This window comes from Salmo salar, chromosome ssa29 (genome assembly GCF_905237065.1).
Source record: "Salmo salar chromosome ssa29, Ssal_v3.1, whole genome shotgun sequence".
Classification (NCBI taxonomy): Eukaryota; Metazoa; Chordata; class Actinopteri; order Salmoniformes; family Salmonidae; genus Salmo; species Salmo salar.
Window position 1 is genome coordinate 40,319,503 of NC_059470.1, and position 10,114 is coordinate 40,329,616.

Below are 10,114 nucleotides of genomic sequence, written 5' to 3' on the forward strand. Positions count from 1 at the left end.
TGGTAAACAACATGGTAAACAACATGGTAAACATTATCATGGTAAACAACATGCTTAACATCATGGTAATCATTGGTATCATGGTAAACAAAATGGTTAAAATCATGGTAAACATTAGTATCATGGTAAACATTAGTATCATGGTAAACAACATGGTAAACATTAGTATCATGGTAAACAACATGGTAAACAACATGATAAACATTAGTATCATGGTTAACAACATGGTAAACAACATGATAAACATTAGTATCATGGTAAACAACATGGTAAACATTATCATGGTAAACAACATGCTTAACATCATGGTAATCATTAGTATCATGGTAAACAAAATGGTTAAAATCATGGTAAACATTAGTATAATGGTAAACAACATTGTAAACAACATGGTAAATGTTAGTATCATGGTAAACAACATGGTAAACAACATGGTAAACATTAGTATCATGGTAAACGACATGGTAAACATTAGTATCATGGTAAACAACATGGTAAACATTAGTATCATGGTAAACAACATAGTAAACATTAGTATCATGGTAAAAAACATGGTTTACATCATGGTAAACATTAGTATCATGGTAAATAACATGGTAAACATTAGTATCATGGTAAACAACATGGTAAACATTAGTATCATGGTAAACAACATGGTAAACATTAGTATCATGGTAAACAACATGGTAAACAACATGGTAAACATTAGTATCATGGTTAAAAACATGGTAAACATTAGTATCATGGTAAACAACATGGTAAACAACATGGTAAACAACATGGTAAACATTAGTATCATGGTAAACAACATGGTAAACATTATCATGGTAAACAACATGGTAAACAACATGGTAAACATTAGTATCATGGTAAACAACATGGTAAACAACATGATAAACATTAGTATCATGGTTAACAACATGGTAAACAACATGATAAACATTAGTATCATGGTAAACAACATGGTAAACATTATCATGGTAAACAACATGCTTAACATCATGGTAATCATTAGTATCATGGTAAACAAAATGGTTAAAATCATGGTAAACATTAGTATAATGGTAAACAACATTGTAAACAACATGGTAAATGTTAGTATCATGGTAAACAACATGGTAAACAACATGGTAAACATTAGTATCATGGTAAACAACATGGTAAATGTTAGTATCATGGTAAACAACATGGTAAACAACATGGTAAACTTTAGTATCATGGTAAACAACATGGTAAACATTAGTATCATGGTAAACAACATGGTTAACAACATGGTAAACAATATGGTAAACATTAGTATCATGGTAAACAACATGGTAAACATTAGTATCATGGTAAACAACATGGTAAACATTAGTATCATGGTAAACAACATGGTAAACATTAGTATCATGGTAAACGACATGGTAAACATTAGTATCATGGTAAACAACATGGTAAACATTAGTATCATGGTAAACAACATGGTAAACATTAGTATCATGGTAAACATCATGGTTAACATTAGTATCATGGTAAACAACATGGTAAACAACATGGTAAACATTAGTATCATGGTTAACAACATGGTAAACAACATGATAAACATTAGTATCATGGTAAACAACATGGTAAACATTAGTATCATGGTAAACAACATGGTAAACATTAGTATCATGGTAAACAACATGGTAAACATTAGTATCATGGTAAACATTAGTATCACGGTAAACAACATGGTAAACATTAGTATCATGGTAAACATCATGGTTAACATTAGTATCATGGTAAACAACATGGTAAACAACATGGTAAACATTAGTATCATGGTTAACAACATGGTAAACAACATGGTAAACATTAGTATCATGGTAAACATTAGTATCATGGTAAACAACATGGTAAACATTAGTATCATGGTAAACATTAGTATCATGGTAAACAACATGGTAAACATTAGTATCATGGTAAACATCATGGTTAACATTAGTATCATGGTAAACAACATGGTAAACAACATGGTAAACATTAGTATCATGGTTAACAACATGGTAAACAACATGGTAAACATTAGTATCATGGTAAACAACATGGTAAACATTAGTATCATGGTAAACATCATGGTAAATATTAGTATCATGGTAAACAACATGGTAAACAACATGGTAAACATTAGTATCATGGTAAACAACATGGTAAATATTAGTATCATGGTAAACAACATGGTAAAGATTATAGTAAACATTAGTAATATGGTAAACATCATGGTAAACAACATGGTAAATATTAGTATCATCGTAAACTTCATGGTAAACATTAGTATCATGGTAAACGACATGGTAAACATTAGTATCATGGTAAACATTAGTATCATGGTAAACAACATGGTAAACATTAGTATCATGGTAAACATTAGTATCATGGTAAACAACATGGTAAACATTAGTATCATGGTAAACATCATGGTTAACATTAGTATCATGGTAAACAACATGGTAAACAACATGGTAAACATTAGTATCATGGTTAACAACATGGTAAACAACATGGTAAACATTAGTATCATGGTAAACAACATGGTAAACATTAGTATCATGGTAAACATCATGGTAAATATTAGTATCATGGTAAACAACATGGTAAACAACATGGTAAACATTAGTATCATGGTAAACAACATGGTAAACAACATGGTAAACAACATGGTAAATATTAGTATCATGGTAAACAACATGGTAAATATTAGTATCATGGTAAACAACATGGTAAATATTAGTATCATGGTAAACAACATGGTAAAGATTATAGTAAACATTAGTAATATGGTAAACATCATGGTAAACAACATGGTAAATATTAGTATCATCGTAAACTTCATGGTAAACATTAGTATCATGGTAAACGACATGGTAAACATTAGTATCATGGTAAACGACATGGTAAACAACATGGTAAACAACATGGTAAACATTAGTATCATGGTAAACAACATGGTAAACAACATGGTAAACATTAGTATCATGGTAAACAACATGGTAAACGACATGGTAAACAACATGGTAAACATTAGTTTCATGGTAAACGACATGGTAAACATTAGTATCATGGTAAACGACATGGTAAACAACATGGTAAACATTAGTATCATGGTAAACAACATGGTAAACGACATGGTAAACAACATGGTAAACATTAGTATCATGGTAAACATTAGTATCATGGTAAACATTAGTATCATGGTAAACGACATGGTAAACAACATGGTAAACATTAGTATCGGGGTTATGTTGGCTTGACGCTTGGAGTACAGAGGAACCAGCAGTGATTACTGAGGAACCAGCCTAGATGACACTTGACAAAGAAGAACAAGCCCATGAAAACCTGCGGTGATTACAGTAATAGATCTATCTCTATCGTAATAGAGATAGAACACAGTGAAATCATGTCACATTGACATCTCATAGCATCCATTTTGTAAGTAAAACGTGTTGAAATAACTAGACATTTTACTACTGCGTATGCGAGCCAACAGAATTCTGCCACCCCTCATGCAGATAGATATTCGTCCTCCGCCCCGTTAAACTATCCTTGATAAAGCGATGCCAGAAATTCCTGCCAAACCAACCAATCCAAACGGATCTTTTCCAGAGAGCACTGCGGTATAGATTGCTTTCTCTGGGGGTGCCTGGGCAGACTCCCACAGCTCAGTAACTCTTCCAAGGAGAAGACAGGTTTGGACTCCATCCAGAGAAAATAATATCGCGTCGTCACAGCTCTAGAGATCAAAAAGTTCCCAAATGAAAGGTGACACGTTGGATCACATCACGAAGGACTTTTTAATATGTCTCTCTTGTCGTCTGTCAGACGGTCACTAGATCTCTTCACCGTGCCATGAGGCCATCTTGCCACTGACACCCATCTTTGTTTTACAGCAGTTTAGCCATAAAGCTATAATGACCCCAGCCCACCTCACCCCTCCCCACCCCTCCTCACCCCTCCTCACCCCTCCCCATCTCACCCTTCCTCTCCTCACCCCTCCCCATCTCACCCCTCCTCACCCCTCCTCACCCCTCCCTCTCCTCACCGCTCCCCATCTCACCCTTCCTCTCCTCTCCTCACCCCTCCCTACCTCACCCCTCCCTACCTCACCCCTCCCCATCTCACCCTTCCTCTCCTCACCCCTCCCCATCTCACCCTTCCTCTCCTCACCCCTCCCCATCTCACCCTTCCTCTCCCCACCCCTCCCCATCTCACCCTTCCTCTCCTCATCCCTCCCCATCTCACCCCTCCTCACCTCACCCCTCCCCACTTCACCCCTCCTCACCCCTCCCCATCTCACCCTTCCTCTCCCCACCCCTCCCCATCTCACCCTCCCTACCTCCCTACCTCACACCTCCCCACCCCACCCCTCTTCACCCCTCCTCACCCCTCCCCACCTCACCCCTCTTTACCCCTCCTCACTCCACCCCACTCTCCCCACCCCTCTTCACCCCTCCCCTTTTCTGAGCAAAAATATAAATGCAATATGTAACAATTTCATTGATATTTACTGAGTTACACTTCATAGAAGGAAATCAGTCAAATGAAATAAATTATTAGGCACTAATCTATGGATTTCACATGACTGGGAATACAGATATGCATCTGTTGGTCTCATATACTTTAAGAAAGATAGGGGCGTGGATCAGAAAACCAGTCAGTATCTGGTGTGACCACCATTTGCCTCATGCAGCGCTACACATCTCCTTCACAGAGTTGATCAGGCTGTTGATTGTGGCCTGTTGGAATGTTGTCCCGCTCCTCTTCAATGGCTGTGTGAAGTCGCTGTGCATTATCATGCTGAAACATGAAGTGATGGCGGCGGATAAATGGCACGACAATGGGGCCTCAGGATCTCATCACGGAATCTCTGTGCATTCAAATTGCCATTGATAAAAGGCAATTGTGTTTGTTGTCCGTATCTTATGTCTGCCCCATACCATAATCCCACCTCCACCATGGGGCCCATACCATAAGCCCACCGCCACCATGGGGCCCATACCATAACCCCACCTCCACCATGGGGCCCATACCATAACCCCACCTCCACCATGGGGCCCATACCATAACCCCACCTCCACCATGGGGCCCATACCATAACCCCACCTCCACCATGGGGCCCATACCATAATCCCACCGCCACCATGGGGGCACTCTGTTCACAACGTCGACATCAGCAAACCGCTAACCCACATGACGCCATACACGCTACGCCGTCTGCCATCTTCCTGGTACAGTTGAAAACTGGGATTCATCTGTAGAGAGTTCACTTCTCCAATGTGCTAGTGGCCATCGAACGTGAGCATTTCCCCCACTGAAGTAGGTTACAACTCCGAACTGCAGTCAGGACAAGACCCTGGTGAGGACGACGAGCACGCAGATGAGCTTCCCTGTGACGGTTTCTGACAGATTTGTGCAGATTTATTTTGGTTGTGTGAACTCACAGTTTCATCAGCTGTCCGGGGAGCTGATGAAGAAGCCAGATGTGACGAAGAAGCCGGATGTGGAGATCCTTGGCTGGCGTGGTTACATTTGGTGTACGGTTGTGAGGCCGGTTGGACGTAATGCCAAATACTCTGAAAGATTTTGGAGGTGGCTTATGGTAGAGAAATGTACATTCAATTCTCTGGCAACAACTCTGGTGGACATTCCTGCAGTCAGCATGCCAATTGCACTTGACATATCTGTTGCATTGTGTTGTGTGACAAAACACATTTTAGAGTGGCATTTTACAGTATTGACCCAAGCACAAGGTGCACCTGTGTAATGAGCATGCTGCTTAACCAGCTTCTTGATATGCCACACCTGTCAGGTGGATGGATTCTCTTGGTAAAGGAGAAATGCTCACTAACAGGTTGATGTAAACAAATTTGTGCACAACATTTGGGAATAATAATCTTTTTTGTGGTAATGAACATTTCTGGGATCTTTTATTTCAGCTCATGAAACATGTGGTCAGTACTTTACATGTTACGTTTATATTTCTGTTCGGTGTAAATATCTTGTAGAAAATACACTTTGTGACACTGTCAAGAAGCGTTATGACGTCATAATGCCAGATAGTCCTATCACGTACAGGCCCTTATGTCATCAGAAACAAAGAGGGAGTCTGGTCCTGCTCCTGAAATCTGTTCCTGCATTCATCCCAGTCATCAGAAACAGAAGCATTGGGTTGCATGTCTGGCATCAATGTGGTGAACAATTACAAATAACGCAAAATATGTCGCAGTAACAGTTCCAAATATATGCGTCACGAAAGTGTTATGACCATTTTATAACAGGTTATGACAACTTATGTCAGCTGTTATTAGACATTATGACACGGTTATGATCGCGTCATAACTTGTCATGACACCGGGTATCAAGTAAAGTGTTATGACCATTTTATAACAGGTTATGACAACTTATGTCAGCTGTTATTAGACATTATGACACGGTTATGATCGTGTCATAACTTGTCATGACACCGGGTGTAAAGTGTTACTGGAGGAAGTGATAAATGTGGAACGCCGCCCCGGAAGAGAATGTGTCTCACTAATACAGCTCTACTGATCTGTCAAACACTTCCTCTTCACCTGGTCTATATTCTCCTCATTTCTCCTAACACTTCTTCTCCACCCGGTCTATAGTCTCCTCATTGGTTGGCCCTCGTTTCATAATCGTCGCCAAACCCACTGGCTACAGGTCATCTACAAGTCTCTGCTAGGTAAAGCCCCGCCTTATCTCAGCTCACTGGTCACCATAGCAGCACCCACCTGTAGCATGCGCTCCAGCAGGTATATCTCTCTGGTCACCCCCAAAGCCAATTCCTCCTTTGGTCGTCTCTCCTTCCAGTTCTCTGCTGCCAATGACTGGAACGAACTGCAAAAATCACTGAAGCTGGAGACTCATATCTCCCTCACTAGCTTTAAGCACCAACTGTCAGAGCAGCTCACAGATCACTGCACCTGTACATAGCCCATCTGTGAACTGCCCATCTACCTACCTCATCCCCATACTGTATGTATTTATTGATCTTGCTCCTTTGAACCCCAGTATCTGTACTTGCACATTCATCTTCTGCACATCTATCATTCCAGTGTTTAATTGCTATATTGTAATTACTTCGCCACCATGGCCTATTTATTGCCTTATCTTACCTCATTTGCACTCACTGTATATAGACTTTTTCTACTGTATTATTGACTGTATGTTTTGTTTATTCCATGTGTAACTCTGTGTTGTTGTATGTGTCGAATTGCTACTCTTTATCTTGGCAGGGTCGCAGTTGCAAATGAGAACTTGTTCTCAACTAGCCTACCTGGTTAAATTAAGGACTTGTTCTCAACTAGCCTACCTGGTTAAATTAAGGACTTGTTCTCAACTAGCCTACCTGGTTAAATAAAGGACTTGTTCTCAACTAGCCTACCTGGTTAAATTAAGGTGAAATAAAATAAAATAAAAATTTCTCCCAACACTTTTTCTCCACCTGGTCTTTATTCTCCTCATTTTTCTTCTTTAAGTTTTTCTTTCCGTTCGCATCGTTCCTCCGCTGCTGGTGCCATGGAAACAATAGCCAGTCTGGGATAATTACAGGGAAGTGTCCCGACGGCCAGGTGGGGTGCACATCATTATGGGTAATGGACGCCGTCCTAATGGAATGGACACTGGGGTTGAAGGACAGGATGGAGTCCCATCTCACATCCTAGTTGATTTTGTCCTGATTTCTATTGCCCTTATTTCTCCCGTTAGGAGAAGTCTGTTGTGTTCCATATCAATCAAATGTTATTTATAAAGCCCTTCTTACATCAGCTGATATCTCAAAGTGCTGTACAGAAACCCAGCCTTAAACCTAGAGAGGAACCAGGCTATGAGGGGTGGCCAGTCCTCTTCTGGTTGTGCCGGGTGGAGATTATAACAGCACATGGCCTAGATGTTCAAATGTTCATAGATGACCAGCATGGTCAAATAATAATAATCACAATGGTTGTAGAGGGTGCAACAGGTCAGCACCTCAGGAGTAAATGTCAGTTGGCTTTTCATAGCCGATCATTGAGAGTATCTCTACCGCTCCTGCTGTCTCTAGAGAGTTAAAAACAGCAGGTCTGGGACAGGTAGCACGTCCGGTGAACAGGTCAGGGTTTCATAGCCGCAGGCAGAACAGTTGAAACTGGAACAGCAGCACGGCCAGGTGGACTGGGGACAGCAAGGAGTCATCAGGGCAGGTAGTCCTGAGGCATGGTCCTAGGGCTCAGGTCCTCCGAGAGAGAGAGAGAAAGAAAGAAAGAAAGAAAGAAAGAAATAAATAAATAAATAAATAAATAAAGAAGGAGAGAAAGAAAGAGACAAAAAGAGAGAGAGAATTAGAGAAAGCATATTTAAATACACACAGGGCACCGGATAAGCAAAGGAAAAATACTCCAGATATAACAGACTGACCTTAGCCCCCCGACACATAAACTACTGCAGCATAAATACCGGAGGCTGAGACAGGAGGGGTCAGGAGAAGATACCCCTGGACAGGGCCAAACAGGCAGGATAGGGGGGCTGTAAGATATGTAGCATATGCAACCCTTACCACAATCCCACAGCCATCACACACACACACACACACACACACACACACACACACACACACACACACACACACACACACACACACACACACACACACACACACACACACACACACACACACACACACACAGACACACACACACACACACACACACACACACACACACACATATTCATAAGCAGGCACGTATGAATGTATTCCCGTAAGGACTCACATATCAGCCTTGTAGCAGAATAAGGTGATGATCTCTTCTGAACACCTTCCCCTCTCCTCAGCATCTCCTCTCACTTCCTAGCTAAACAGACATCACATTTCCTCCCCCAAAAAAATGTTTAGTAGCAACTTAAAGACTCTGTATTTCAACAACGCCAACTCTCCCACGGTGATGGGAGCAGCGAACGGTGTCAGCTGGCGATCTGGGTCTTCAATGGCTCCTCAGACGACTCTCTTCTGGCGCTGCTGTGGTGATGGCAGCACGTCACACCTAGGCTCGTCTTGCCTACAGCCGCCTATCTACAGCCCCCTGTCTACAGCCCAGGGAGGGGACACATGGGTTACCATGCCAACTGGTTACCATGCCCATACCAACCTGGAACCTGGTAACCATGGCATCCCCACTATGACTACACACACCACGTACTCCACCCAATTTCAAAGGATGGACAGAGAGAGAGAGAGACAGAAAGATAGAGAGGCAGAGAGAGAGAGAAAGAGAGACAGAGAGAGAGAGAGAGAGAGAGACAGAGAGAGAGAGAGAGAGAGAGAGAGAGACAGACAGACAGACAGAGAGAGAGAGAGAGAGAGAGAGAGAGAGAGAGAGAGAGGGGAGAGAGAGAGACAGAGAAAGAGGCAGAGAGAGAGAGAAAGAGAGACAGAGAGAGAGAGAGAGAGAGAGAGAGAGAGAGAGAGAGAGAGAGAGAGAGAGAGAGAGAGAGAGAGAGAGAGAGAGAAAGAGTGCAGAATTAGGTGCAGAATTAGGTCAATACCCGCTAATGATGATCAAAATAAAGAATAGAGCCGTTAAATTCTACAACCACCTAAAAGATTCCCAAACCTTCCATAACAAAGCCATCACCTACCGAGAGATGAACTTGGAGAAGAGTCCCCTAAGCATGCTGGTCCACAGATCCACAAAAATCCAATTTTGATAAACTCCCATATCTACTGGGTGAAATACCACAGTGTGCCATCACAGCAGCAAGATTTGTGACCTGTTGCCACAAGAAAATGTCAACCAGTGAAGAACAAACACCATTGTAAATACAACCCATGTTTATTTTTTATTTGTTTTCCATTTTGTACTTCAACTATTTGCACATCATTATAACACTGTATACAGACATAATGTGAATGAAATGTTTACTGTTAATTTTTATTGTTTATCTCACTTTTGTTTATTTTCTAATTCACTTGCTTTGGCAACTTAAACAAATGTTTCCCATGCCAATAAAGCCCTTAAATTGATTTGAGAGAGAGAGAGCGATAGATAGAGAGTGAGAAAGACAGAGAGAGAGACAGAGAGACAGAGAGAGAGACAGA